The 14,197-nt window shown below is 46.3% G+C and overlaps 5 non-coding genes across 5 annotated transcripts; 2 read left to right on the top strand and 3 right to left on the bottom strand.

Moving 5' to 3' along the window:
* Positions 1-6,035: 6,035 nt before the first annotated feature.
* On the bottom strand, positions 6,036-6,117 carry trnas-gcu (transfer RNA serine (anticodon GCU)). Its single transcript has one exon. It is a non-coding gene; the product is annotated as a tRNA-Ser (tRNA).
* Positions 6,118-10,185: 4,068 nt separating this feature from the next.
* Positions 10,186-10,257, bottom strand: trnad-guc (transfer RNA aspartic acid (anticodon GUC)). Its single transcript has one exon. It is a non-coding gene; the product is annotated as a tRNA-Asp (tRNA).
* Positions 10,258-11,449: 1,192 nt separating this feature from the next.
* On the top strand, positions 11,450-11,522 carry trnav-aac (transfer RNA valine (anticodon AAC)). Its single transcript has one exon. It is a non-coding gene; the product is annotated as a tRNA-Val (tRNA).
* A 574-nt stretch (positions 11,523-12,096) lies between these two features.
* On the bottom strand, positions 12,097-12,168 carry trnah-gug (transfer RNA histidin (anticodon GUG)). The gene has a single exon. It is a non-coding gene; the product is annotated as a tRNA-His (tRNA).
* Positions 12,169-12,369: 201 nt separating this feature from the next.
* On the top strand, positions 12,370-12,441 carry trnae-uuc (transfer RNA glutamic acid (anticodon UUC)). The gene has a single exon. It is a non-coding gene; the product is annotated as a tRNA-Glu (tRNA).
* The last annotated feature ends 1,756 nt before the right edge of the window (positions 12,442-14,197 follow it).

Below are 14,197 nucleotides of genomic sequence, written 5' to 3'. Positions count from 1 at the left end.
GACTGTGTGTCTCCTGCTTCAACGCAGTGAGAAATAGATGTGCTCCTGTAATTCATTGGTACATGCCCAGGGCAGTAAGCAGTCTGAGGATTTATTTCCAGACGGCATAGAGCAGTGAAGCAGTGAAGTAGTGCAACACACTGGATCATTATATTATTAGAATCTATTCTACTTAAATTATTACATTATACACAATTTGAGTTCATTTTAAAAAGTAAAAGGTAATGAAAGGAATGCATTTTCGTAAGAAAGATAATACCGATATGCATGTGATAATCTTCCTTATATCATGTAGTGCGTCATTTGGACACTTTGTGGGATTGAAATACAAAGAAAATCATGTTCTATGGTACAAGATAAATACAAAACTTAAGCTTTTATTTTAATTAGATTTGTTTATAAAGCATAAGCAATCATTTATTATATTAATATATGTGTGTAGCGGCGAGGCTTATTAATAAGGCAGAATTAAGTGTTCTGAGCCTTCCCAAATGAGGCCCCATTTCTCTGTTCATCTCTGTGGTGCAGCCACAGAGAGACTATTCATGCAGGGTGATTTAAGGTCCTAGGACAGCTCCCAAAGGGGGATGCACTTAGCTAAGCCTGGCTATCATGATCAATGGTCATCCATTGGCGCCTATCTGTCTAGGGAGTGCCAGTTGGACATCTGGACTGCATTACTAAGTGTCAGGACTAAGTGACTCATATCTCACCTTGATCAATCAATCAGGGACTGGTAGGGCCGAGTAACCCACGTGGGACTCTGATGCCCATGGAACTTTCAGCCAATCAATGAGCTGAAGTTCCTCCAGGTAAAAACAGGCAACACAGAGAGCCTGTGAGATTCAGTAAGATTCAGAAGGGAGGATTCAGAGGATTCTGTGGACAATTCTAAAGGGAATTCAAAGGAGAATTCCAGGGCAGGGCGGCCCAGGAGCAGAAGGCTCCCAAGGGCAGGACATTCTCGCAGCGCGCCTCCTGACCATCCTGAGATTCAGCCCGGACAACCACGGAACGGCCAGTGTGTCCGAGTGCCAGAACTTTCCTTTGTTCTAAGAGTCTAGAGCGGAGGTTGCCAGAGAATAACCAGAGGATCCACCCGAGGTTAGCACCAGCAGCAGGCCTCGTGAACAGGTCGGAACTGTGGACAGCTGAATCACTATTCAGAACTAGCTCTTCATCAGAAACGAACCGGTCCTCTTCCTGACTTGCTGGGACCCACAGTCATCTTTTCTCCTGTGCACAAACTTTGCTAGTTAAAGCCCACAGTGAGCATCAGCAGCGCAGCGTCGCAAGCCGCACAGCACAGCCTGGCACGGAGCCAGAGAGCGCGGATTGGACAGCAACAGCCTGCAACTGTTTCTTTGTGCCCGCAGGAAGATCTGAATCCCCAAAGATTGGATGAGTATTCAACTTCAATGCATTACAGCTCGAGAATTCAATTGTTATCCCAACCAGTTGATATCAATTTAATTCCTAAGAGTTATGTACTTGTTTGAGTATCTAATGTAGAAGTTATAACCAAGTTCATTAACGAAACGGTCTTAATGAATGATATACTGAACGTATGTCCTCTTGATATGTGTAACACTTCGTAACTGACTGAATATATATCTTTTGTATTCTGATAACCCTCTCGATAAGATCTGTTAGGTTTACATGCATATTTTATGTATTAATAAATGTATCCTCGTGTATTAGTACCTGTGTGTGCGCGTTGTTTGAGTTATGTCACATGGTTGGATTCTAAAGCCATCAAAAGAATCAACTTTGTGATTTACTGCTACAATTAATAATTGTCTCAGTAAATGCCCAAACCCTACAGAACTGGTGCCTTCAGAGAGCCACTACATTTAATTTTGCTATGGCAACATTACATATTTGGCGTCCCTGAGCCGGTTTTCTTACATGTGAAAATAACATTTTAGCATCATATTATTACATACAGGTCTCTAGCTTCAACACAGTGATATATATATATACTCGGTGATTTATTGGTACATGCCCAGGTCAATAATCAGAATGAGGATTTATTTCCAGACGGGCTACAGGTAGTGTTGTGAAATACTTCAACACACTGGATCGCAGATTTAGACCCCCTGCACTCTTACTCCTTAAAAACCAAAGAAATGAAGATATGTAGCAATCACATTGCAACAGGGCTGACAGTGACTTAATGCTTATACTAGTGGACTTCTGGTACCTTTAGGGTACGGTGTTCCCTGAAGGGCTCTCAAACCCCGCATTTCAGATGCCTAGCTGTTTCGCTGATGTGTTGCACCTCAGAATCACTTTTAAACCTTACCTCTGGTATCTTTAATCCCTATTGCTCAACGCATGGTGAAAGTATTGCATAAATGTGTCTGAAAATGAGCAATGGGCACCTGAGAGACTCATTTGCCTGTTTCACAAATGATCATATTTGACTAGAGATTCTGTTTGGGATTCAGTTGTGCATTCTGACAGCAATCGCTTTCAAAAAACGATACATTCTGGATGAGGTCAAGGTGCAGGAACACTGTATTTAGGATGTGTTTGCACTTATTCTGTCTCTAGCTTCAACACAGCGATATATGTATATGCTCACTGATTTTTCGGTACATGCCCAGGGCAATAATCATTATGAGGATTTATTTCCTGATGTGCTAGGGGTAGTGTTGTGAAATACTTCAACACACTGGATCGCAGGTTTAAACCGCCTGCACTCTTACTCCTTAAAAACCAACAAATGCAGATATGTAGCAATCATATTGTAGCTGACACTCATTTGCCTGTTTCACAAATGATCATATTTTACTAGAGATTCTGTTTGGGATCCGGATGTGCATTCTGACAGCATCTCCTTATCGCGGCTTTGCCCTTCTCTTTGGACAATATCTCCATCTTGTGGTCGTTATTGGTAATGTCTAGACAACATCTCCATCTTGTGGTCGTTGTTGGTAATGTCTTCTTATGCCCTTATTTATTTTAATTCTCTATTAGTTGATTCTAGAATCTCTACAATGGAGATGAAAACATCAGTTTTATAGCAGACAATATGACATTATTTATAGTCCAATTAGAAACTTATTACCCTGTTTTTAACATAATAACAAATTAAAATTGATTAAAACTAAGTTTGGAACACCAGGGAACATAACAAATGATTTTTAGGAAAACCATGAGGTTCTCTGTGTCCAATGCCTGCAAGGGGAGAAAGCTAGAATCCTTTGATTTTTTCAAAATTTGAAAATAAACATCATATAACAACAGCTTTCATTCCTAGGAGTGAAAAATAACCATTTTTGAAGACATAGTAGTTTCTAAAACACTACAATAAAGTTAAAAACATCAGTTTTATATTACATTATTTTTAGTGAAATTAGTCATTTATTGCACTATTTTTAATAAAATCTCTAATTAAAAGTGATTAAAATTAAGTTTGGAACAACAAGGAACACACAAAAAAAAGATTTTTAGGAAAACCACGAGGTCCTCTGTGCCCGATGCCTGCAAGGGGAGAAAGCTAGAATCCTAAAAAAAGGTAATCAATTCGGATTAGTTTCCTTAGAGCTGGTTCAGAGTTTGCTCAAGAGTTTACCTTTCACAGATGCGCAAAGAAGAATGTTGGGGGTGCACGCTTCAAGGCGCCTTACAGCTGTAGGGAGTGATTTGAGACGATTCGTGGCGTGTGCTCATTCCCATATACCGTACGCCCCGGGGTGCAGTGCTAGGATGACGTACAATACCGCTTGGGCACGTAACGGCGTTATATGCAAGTGCGGGACGTGAGGGTTTTGCGTTTGTTCGTTTTGTTTTGCTCTGCTTTGCTTTGTTTTGCTTTCCATCGCGTTGGTAAGAGCATAAATAAAAAGGCGATTCCTGTGTCGACCACTAATGTAAGAGCTATTTCAAGTGCGCCGTGGTGCGGCTTTTCAAATGCTTAACAGGATGATTTTGCATGCACGCGTGCTTTCATGCAGTCGTGTGTGCAACCATGTCTGCTTACGTGCAAACGGGCGTGGTTTCATGTATGCAAAAAACTTTCCTGGGCTCTTCTGAAGCACATAAAATTATTTGGAGATATACATTTGTCTTATTTTCCTCTTAGGCTCTAGAATTGATAACTTTTTTTTCATTTTTGGCATTTTTCATCATTTTCCAGAAAGTGGTTGCAAGCCCGATATCATGCGAAGAAACTTCAGGATTCCGGGATCAGTCAATGGATTTTCTTCAAAGTTGGATTTTTGCACTCTGTGGACCAAGAGATGTTGTTCTATAATGTTTTTTTTTTTCAAATTTAAAAATATCATTTTTTCATGGAGATTTGAATGGGATGGATTCACCCTCCTTTAGCCAGGACAGAGCTCCAGGAGCCTGGGTAGGATTCTAGCTTTCTCCCCTTGCAGGCACCTGGCACAGAAGACATCATTTTTTTCCTTAAAATCTTTTTTTTTTTGTGTTCCTTGTTGCTCCAAACTTAATTCTATTCACTTTTAATTAGAGATTATATTAAAAATAGTGCAATAAATGACTAATTTCACTAAAAATACTAAAAGTAATATAAAACGGATGTTTTTAACTTTATTGTAGTGTTTTAGAAACTAATGTCTTCAAAAATGGTTATTTTTCACTCCTAGGAATGAAAGCTGTTGTTATATGATGTTTATTTTCAAATTTTGAAAAAGCAAAGGATTCTAGCTTTCTCCCCTTGCAGGCATCGGACACAGAGAACCTCATGGTTTTCCTAAAAATCATTTTTTATGTTCCCTGGTGTTCCAAACTTAGTTTTAATCAATTTTAATTTGTTATGTTACAAACAGGGTAATAAAGTCTTAATTGGACTATAACTAATGTCATATTGTCTGCTACAAAACTGATATTTTCAGCTCTATTGTAGAGATTCTAGAATCAACTAATAAAGAATTGAAATAAAAAAAGGGCATAAGAAGACATTACCAACAACGACCACAAGATGGAGATATTGTCTAGACATTACCAACAACGACCACAAGATGGAGATATTTTCCAAAGAGGCAAGAGGGGCAAAGCTGCGATAAGGTAAAATTATTTTTTGAAAGAGATTGTTGTCAGAATGCACATCCGTATCCCAAACAGAATCTCTAGTAAAATATGATCATTTGTGAAACAGGCAAATGAGTGTCAGCTACAATATGATTGCTACATATCTGCATTTGTTGGTATTTGAGGAGTAAGAGTGCAGGTTTAAACCTGCGATCCAGTGTGTTGAAGAATTTCACAACACTACCTCTAGCACATATGGAAATAAATCCTCATAATGATTATTGCCCTGGGCATGTACCAAAAAATCAGTGAGCATATATATATATATCACTGGGTTGAAGCTAGAAACACAGAATAACTGCAAACACATCCTAAATACAGTGTTCCAGCACCTTTGACCTCATCCAGAACGTATCATTTCTTGAAAGGGATTGCTGTCCGAATGCACATCTGAATCCCAAACAGAATCTCTAGTAAAATACGATCATTTGTGAAACAGGCAAATTACTGTCTCAGGGGCCCATTTCTCATTGTCAGACACATGTATGCAATGCTTTCACTGTGCATTGAGCAATAGGGATCAAAAACACCGCAGGTAAGGTTAGAAGTCATGTTCTATGATCATTTCTTTCAGCATTAGGGACTAAATATACTAAACGTATGATGCTAAAATGTTATTTTTACACATATTAATGTAATAAATGATTGCTTATGCTTTATAAACAAATCTAATTATAATAAAAGCTTAAGTTTTGTATTTATCTTGTACCATAGAACATGATTTTCTTTGTATTTCAAGCCCACAAAGTGTCCAAATGATGCACCTTTGACCTCATCCAGAACGTATCATTTCTTGAAAGGGATTGCTGTCCGAATGCACATCTGAATCCCAAACAGAATCTCTAGTAAAATACGATCATTTGTGAAACAGGCAAATGACTGTCTCAGGGGCCCATTTCTCATTGTCAGACACATGTATGCAATGCTTTCACTGTGCATTGAGCAATAGGGATCAAAAACAGAATGGAAACCAACGAGGATGGGATTTGAACCCATGCGTGCAAAGCACAATGGATTAGCAATCCATCGCCTTAACCACTCGGCCACCTCGTTAACAAAACTGGGCTGTCCCAACTGGGTTGGTGCGCTCCAGATGATCTTTTTCTTTTTTTTCCCTCGTACTCGAGGGTCATTTTCCTGTTCCACATGCGATTTCAACATTTTCCTTGGGAGATGTCAAGCCAGCAAGCCACTGCTGTGGTTCAGTGGCCAGCGTGGAGTTCAGTGGCCCTGTTGTACACAGAAAGCACATTGAGCTCCTTGGACATGAAAAGTTCCAGATAAAAGCCATTTGTCATCCTTTCTCTTGGTGTCGATGTTGCTATTGTATGTAAAGGTGGCAACTTGCTCAGCGAGCAGGCGGAGCACACACCGAATGCAGATGTGTCTGAGTGGTGTGTCCAAGTGGCTGCAAAAGGACAGCACTCCCGGGGCGCTGTGGCTTAGTTGGTTAAAGCGCCTGCCTAGTAAACAGGAGGCCCTGGGTCTGAATCCCAGTGGATAACCGCCTACGGCTAGACTTAATTAAATGCAAGTATTCATTTCCTGTCTTTAACACGACTTGTTTTTCTTAAAATGGATGCAACTTGCAAAACATGAAATACAAACCTTGCTAATCAGCGCTAGCAGCTGGCAAAAAAAAAAGAAGTCAGCAATGTTTTTTTTCTTTAACCTTAACCCTGCTAATGGAGAAGAGTTAAACGACCGAGTCTATGCAGCTTAAACGGTGTGCACGTCGGGTTCTTAGCTGAAAGGGTGGTAAATCACGCTCACCCCAGTCCTTAATCTTTTAAAGAGGATACAAAATTGAACCTAGTCGCCACATCACATACATCCTGTTCAATGATAAAAAGGTAACATCTATCCTCGCTCCAGAGTAAATCTCACGTTGAGGGCATATTTTTTTTCACTTTACCGTGAATCGGGCTCGGCTGCACAGAGGAGAGAGCAGAGCAATGAGGTCACGGGGACAGGGGAGTCACACGCTGGCGGTTTGAATACGCGGAAGATCACTGAGGGATCCACAGTATATGGACCCTCCGTGCGCCATCAGTCCGCACTCCGGACTCTGAATCCTGCCATCCGAGTTAAGATCTCGGCGGAACCTGAGGCACAGTTCCTTCTTAAAACGTAATCTGGTGAGCATTTCTAGAATCGTACTTGTATAGATGCAGCCTTTAATGTGTTGCTAGGTTAAAATTGATGACTTCTTGTATTTCAGTAGGCAACTGCCCTCTTGATTTTGGATTTAATTTCTTTATTACAGGGGCGCTTTTATGAAGCCAAGGGACCAGGGAGCTGCCCCAGTACTGGGATGGCCAGTTCGAAATCATAGAAACTATTGTCAATTCCAGTCCCATGTCAGTGCGAGCAGGGATTTTGACATCTTGTTTTGCTATGTTCTGCACCAACAGGCAGGTGGCTCAGCCATTCCGTTCCAGTCTGGGGGTACAACAGACTGCTAGGTTCAGTCTGATAAACTGAGCTGATGGTTGGAAGAAAACCATCTCAGCGTCCATTCTCTGTCCCTTCTTTAGGACAAGGCGTACCGGAAACCCTGCTGTTGACGCAGGAACGATCAGGTCCGATTCGTTTACTACCTGGCAGGCCTGAGGAATCGTCTGACCTGACCGAATGTTCTCGGGGTCACCGCTTAGAGAGTGGGCATCTGGGTCCACCCGTTTCCACAGCACACTGTTTACTGTGTCCAGCTGGGCGCCCAGTCGAACCAATAGGTCTGCACCAATGCAGACCGAATGGGTCAGCTGAGGTGCTACCTGGAAGTAGTGAGCAAACTTCCTTTTTCTGATGGAGATGGAAGCTACACAGCTTCCTTTGCTCCAAATGGACCTATGAGGTGGGGGTGCCCACCACAGAACCTGTGACTGCGTCACCAGGGTCACCTGACAGCTTCGCGACAGGTCCTCGAACAGACCTTCACTGATTATGGACTTCTCAGAGCTGAGGCTAAGAATTACATCATCAACCTGCACTTCTGCCACCTGGACCCCCTCCCACCACCATGGGGTGGTAGTCCTGGACCCCCTGAGGTACCAGGGTGCACAGAAAGGACTCCCATTCATTACCGGACAGGGAGATCCACTCTTCTTCAGGGATGAAAAGGGGGTGTGCTTTACCTGGCGGGTCAAGCAGCTGCTCGGAGCACTGCTCCTGTAGTTGGGAGACCGTGGGAGTGCTGGCCTGGGCAGGACTTCCCTGTAGTTTTGGAAAGCAAGAAGAGACATTTATTCTCGTCCAGAGGAACCAGGAGGAACCTCCAACTCAGCTATAGTGTTCAGTGGGCACTGTGTGATCACAGCATAACCACTGAATCCCCCTTTTTGCTGTGCAACAGGCTTAGGGTTTTTGACCTGAGCCCACAATTTTCCACGCTGGCAGTCCACCAGAGGCTCCAGCCTGTCAAGCAGGTCTTGGCCAATGAGTAGTGGCTCTGTTTTTAACCTAGAGATGTAAACAGGATGCACCACGTTCATTGGCCAGAACCTAAGTGCCACCCACACTCGGTGTGTGATCCTGGCATGATCCTGGGTATAGCTGGAAATATCTATCTTACACGGTTCTACCTTAAGTCTGATGCCTTTTCCTTTCGCTACTCGTTTGAGCTCGCTGAGTAGATCGGCTGACATCAAACTAATTTCAGCCCCAGTGTCAATCAGTGCTTCTCTATCTAAGACGTTTTCAAGAGAAACCTTGATATAAATACGCCTTGCTTTGCCTTTCTGGCTGAGATTCCCTAAGAATTGTAGGAAGCCTGCCTTTTCTTTGACTTCAGTGGCGGGGTCAGCGCCCAACTCAGAGTCAAAGCCTTCTTCCAGGCAGGAACCCTCCCACCCAATCAGATAGACTGAGGGAGGGGCTTGGGACGGATCCCCGCCTCCTCCAGTGAGAAGGGGCGTGGTCCCCCTAAGCTCATTCACACTTCTGGCATTCGCTGCGGAAGGTTTACCCTGTCCTGATCTCTCAGGCAGGGCTTGTTCAAGCCTGGCCAGGCGGGCTGCAGTCGACTCCCTTCGTCCAGTCTTATGATAGACTCTGCCTGAGCCCTTGCCTTCCCCGTAGCGCTCACGGCGGCTCTGACGCTTAGTGCGGTCCTGCCTGCCTATTTTGCGCCGGGGCTTAGCGGGGCTTACCTTCGGCAATAGGATTTATACTCTCCAAGATGATATTTGCACTTTCTGGAGAGGCGATTTTCTCCACTTCAGTAGCCCGATTTCGTCGATTGCGTGGAGAGGGCTGTAGAATGTGGCGCCGTCTTTCCTGCTCCGTCCATGACAGGCGTGCTGGTCTCTGGAGAGAGAGCACGGTCCATCAGCGCACCCCAATAAAGGCACTGGAAGCAGCTGAATCGCATTGGTGAAGCTCAGCGCTGGGCCGCTGGGCACATCTGACCACAGTTTCCGTAGTGTAGTGGTTATCACGTTTGCCTCACACGCAAAAGATCCCCGGATCGAAACCGGGAGGAAACAGACCAGACTTCTTCTGTCGCCATGCACAAAAGGGGATTGGGGATTCGCCTAGTGCTGTGATCGAACAGACCCACTCACCTCTTAGTGTGGCGGGATCTGCACAGTGCATGTCGCAGCGCATCCTGCTTTCACTTCAATGCGCGTCCTGATGTACCCCGGTCTCCCGCGTGACAGGTGGGGACAGGTGACAGGTCCACGTGACAGGTCCTATACTAACGAGGAAGACATCGCTCTCTCCGACCCCCGGCATCGTGTCCCGACCCACCGTGCTGGAAGCCGACTCGTGCTGTGATTCCTTTACGGAGCAGAAATGACAACCGAGGAGCCGAGAGATCATTTCAGCATTTCGCGTCTGAACGGAAAACACAAACGACCAACTCGGAATGATTTGCCTTTGACGCTTATCAAAGCGTTCTTTGTGCATCGAACAGACCCACTCACCTCTTAGTGTGGCGGGATCTGCACAGTGCATGTCGCAGCGCTCCCTGCTTTCACTTCAATGTGCTTCCTGATGTCGAGTCGTGTGCCGTGCGGAGGCTCTGAAAGCGAGAGCAATGAAAAGGTGCACGACGCTATGTTAGAAAACAGAGAAGTGAAAGGCAGTCCTTTCTCTAAGGAGGTAAAAGAAAAGCTACTCCCCGTCGGGGAATCGAACCCCGGTCTCCCGCGTGACAGGCGGGGATACTTGCCACTATACTAACGAGGAAGACATCACACGCTCCGACCCCCGGCATCGTGTCCCGACCCAGCGTGCTGGAAGGCGACGCGTGCTGTGATTCCTTTACGGAGCAGAAATGACAACCGAGGAGCCGAGAGATCATTTCAGCATTTCGCGTCTGAACGGAAAACACAAACGACCAACTCGGAATGACTTGCTTTGGACGCTTTTCAAAGCGTTCTTTGTGCACGACAACTGCGCCGCCTAGCAGATACAAATGGGTTGTACAACTTTGAAGTAGCAAATGGAAGAGGGCTAAGCCTCCTCTCTTTTAGCCCAGGTTCGATCTGTCTCCCAGAATCACCAGGGCGCACGCACACACACACACCCGTGCCGTTGAAGTACTCTGCTTCATTTCTAAGGGCAACTCAACATTCACTCCTACCCCGAGTGCAGAAAAGACAGCGTCTGCAGCAACAGCAGCTCAGGTCTCTGCACAGGAGCTAAGCTGCCCCCATCTCCTCTGCTCTGCGGCTCCTACGGAGTGGAGTCCTGCCTGGAGCCGTGTTTGCAGGCGGCGGCTCCCCGCACCCTGTCTGTGCGTCGTGTCCAAGAGCTCCTGGGAGGAAGAGAGAGCCCTCCGACTCGGGGGCTTTTCCACGGTCTGTGTGAGGAGGGGCGGGTGTGTCCAGCAGCTTATCGAGCGGAAGCCTGGGGCGGCGGAGAGCTGTGATCGTGCAGACCTTGAGGTGTCACCTCTTTGTCTGCTTTCCCGCCCTCCCTCCGCCCAAGCTCTGCTCCAAAGTAGCCCGGCAACCCCTCACACCTGCACGTGTCACAACCTAAGGTGTGGTCATGAGACACCCATGGGGTGTTGTTCTGTTCTTGCTAATTGTTTCCTGCCCGTCGCAGGCAGGAGTCCATGCGAGGAAGATGCGCTGGACAGAGCTCAGAGGGCGCACCTGGGTGGCTTTCCTTCTGAGTGACGTTCCTGCAACACTCTCCCGCTACTCTTGGTGCGCTCATGCCGCAACACAGGAAGGCTGGAGCAGGTGGCTGTGGGCTCTGTGCACCGCCGAAATAGCTCAGCTGGGAGAGCGTTAGACTGAAGATCTAAAGATCCCGGGTTTCGGTGTTTTGTTTCATCGCGCCCTTTGTTCCTCTCTCCAGCGCCCCCTGCCTAAACGCGTCCCTTTCTCAGCCCGAAACGCAAGCGAGACACCAGCAGCAGTCCCCGCAGGTTTCCGTGGTGTAGCGGCTATCACGTTCGCCTAACACGCGAAAGGTCCCCGGTTCGAGACCGGGCGGAAACAGCCTCGTTTTGCACGCTCCTGTACTTCACAGAGGTATTGAGCGACCGGTCATTTGTTCCCAATGTATTTCCGGTGCCTTCATGCACTCTTGTACCAAACGCACGTTCCTTCTGTATGCGGAGCCGATCATTTGCAATTGGGCTGTGCCGACAGATCAGGACGAGCTCTGTCGGCTCAATAGCAGCGCAGGACCTGCAAGAACAACAGAAAGATTAGCATCCAGCGGGGGCTTCTTAGTGAGCCCAAGATCTCATCAAGAATCGGCTCCAGCAACAGGGCTGGGCGCATTGTTCCATTCTCCGACCACTCTCGGTGTAAACAAGTCCCTCCTGGTCTCTGCTTGAATTGCACTTTCCTGCGTTTGCTTTGGTGTAACTGGCTTCCCCTGCATGGGCGAATGTGAAGAAGATCCTTAGTAAGTCATTGAAGAAACCCGAGAAGAGGTCGGAGTGGTCTCTGTCGTTCATCAACGATCCAGTCAGGCAGTACTCCTCTGTAAAGCGCCGTTCGTTCACATCAATTGGCTTTTTTTTGCCTTCATTCGTGCAAGTAGTAAAAGCAGACGCCCCTATTCTGCCGTGACCCGGATTCGAACCGGGGTTGTTGCGGCCACAACACAAAGTACTGACCACTATACGATCACGGCGAGTTACCGATACACACGTGGCAGGGCGGAAAAGGCTGTGCTCTCTTCGTGTGACATAATTCGGGAAAGTCCTGACGTTGCATTTCAACTGAGCCCCAGTATACATCGACCCTTCGACACTCTGAGTGACAGCTCTCTTGCGTGTTTTCTCATATTTATGTAGTTTGCTTGCATGATGCCCGGAACAGCAGGGTTGTGCACTCCCATATGGTCTAGCGGTTAGGATTCCTGGTTTTCACCCAGGCGGCCCGGGTTCGACTCCCGGTATGGGAACGTGTCAATCTTGCCTCCTGCTTTCCAAAAGATCAGCACTGTGTACGAAGGAGCCGCATTAAAACTACTCAACGTGCGAGAAGAGGGGGCGCTTGTTTCCAGCCGAAACTTCTCGCGTGTGAGACGAGCTGACCATCGCTGCAGTAGGTGGGAGGGTCACTCTGGTAGACAGGGCTGACCTTCGGCAATAGGATTTATACTCTCCAAGATGATATTTGCACTTTCTGGAGAGGCGATTTTCTCCACTTCAGTAGCCCGATTTCGTCGATTGCGTGGAGAGGGCTGTAGAATGTGGCGCCGTCTTTCCTGCTCCGTCCATGACAGGCGTGCTGGTCTCTGGAGAGAGAGCATGGTCCATCAGCGCATCCCAATAAAGGCACTGGAAGCAGCTGAATCGCATTGGTGAAGCTCAGCGCTGGGCCGCTGGGCACATCTGACCACAGTTTCCGTAGTGTAGTGGTTATCACGTTTGCCTCACACGCGAAAGATCCCCGGATCGAAACCGGGAGGAAACAGACCAGACTTCTTCTGTCGCCACGCACAAAAGGGGATTGGGGATTCGCCTAGTGCTGTGATCGAACAGACCCACTCACCTCTTAGTGTGGCGGGATCTGCACAGTGCATGTCGCAGCGCATCCTGCTTTCACTTCAATGCGCGTCCTGATGTACCCCGGTCTCCCGCGTGACAGGTGGGGACAGGTGACAGGTCCACGTGACAGGTCCTATACTAACGAGGAAGACATCGCTCTCTCCGACCCCCGGCATCGTGTCCCGACCCACCGTGCTGGAAGCCGACTCGTGCTGTGATTCCTTTACGGAGCAGAAATGACAACCGAGGAGCCGAGAGATCATTTCAGCATTTCGCGTCTGAACGGAAAACACAAACGACCAACTCGGAATGATTTGCCTTTGACGCTTATCAAAGCGTTCTTTGTGCATCGAACAGACCCACTCACCTCTTAGTGTGGCGGGATCTGCACAGTGCATGTCGCAGCGCTCCCTGCTTTCACTTCAATGTGCTTCCTGATGTTGAGTCGTGTGCCGTGCGGAGGCTCTGAAAGCGAGAGCAATGAAAAGGTGCACGACACTGTGAAATAAACATTAATAAACGCATATATAACGTCGAAAACACATCTAACACTAGGAGTATACAGCACTCTGCACAGTGTACGAAGTAAATTATTTTCGCAGTAATTAATTATATTTACTATATTTATTATACACGTGTAAATTAATTACTGCGAAAATAATTTACTTCGTACACTGTGCAGAGTGCCGTATACTCCTAGTGTTAGATGTGTTTTCGACGTTATATATGCATTTATTAATGTCGTCGATTTTACGGTTGCAATTCGACGTTGATTATACGTCGAGGCGACGTATATATACGTATAACCTTATTTTCGCCGTGAATATACGTATATTCGACGAATCAATGCCCACAGCTTGGCATACAAGGGTTTTGCGGAGGGGTCTTGCCACCTGCCTGAAAAAAAAACAGTAAAATGTTTGAGTGCCTATAGAGTTTCTATTTTTATTTTCTTGAGAAAAGTTGATACCATTTCCTGGAAACCCCGTCTCCCATCAGTGCGCGGTGCCCGGGGAAAAATCTGTAGGGGGGCGTCTGAAATTCTGAGCGGGGGTGATATTTCGGTTGAAACGGAGCTGTACGGTGCAGCTACCCAAATGAAATCTCGCAGCTATGCCATTGATTAGTGCTTCATGATAGAAGATATCGACTAGCAATCTGGTATTT

Source organism: Lepisosteus oculatus, unplaced genomic scaffold (assembly GCF_040954835.1).
Source record: "Lepisosteus oculatus isolate fLepOcu1 unplaced genomic scaffold, fLepOcu1.hap2 HAP2_SCAFFOLD_74, whole genome shotgun sequence".
Classification (NCBI taxonomy): domain Eukaryota; kingdom Metazoa; phylum Chordata; class Actinopteri; order Semionotiformes; family Lepisosteidae; genus Lepisosteus; species Lepisosteus oculatus.
Note: the sequence above shows the minus strand (reverse complement) of the source record. Positions and strands in the feature narration are given on the sequence as shown.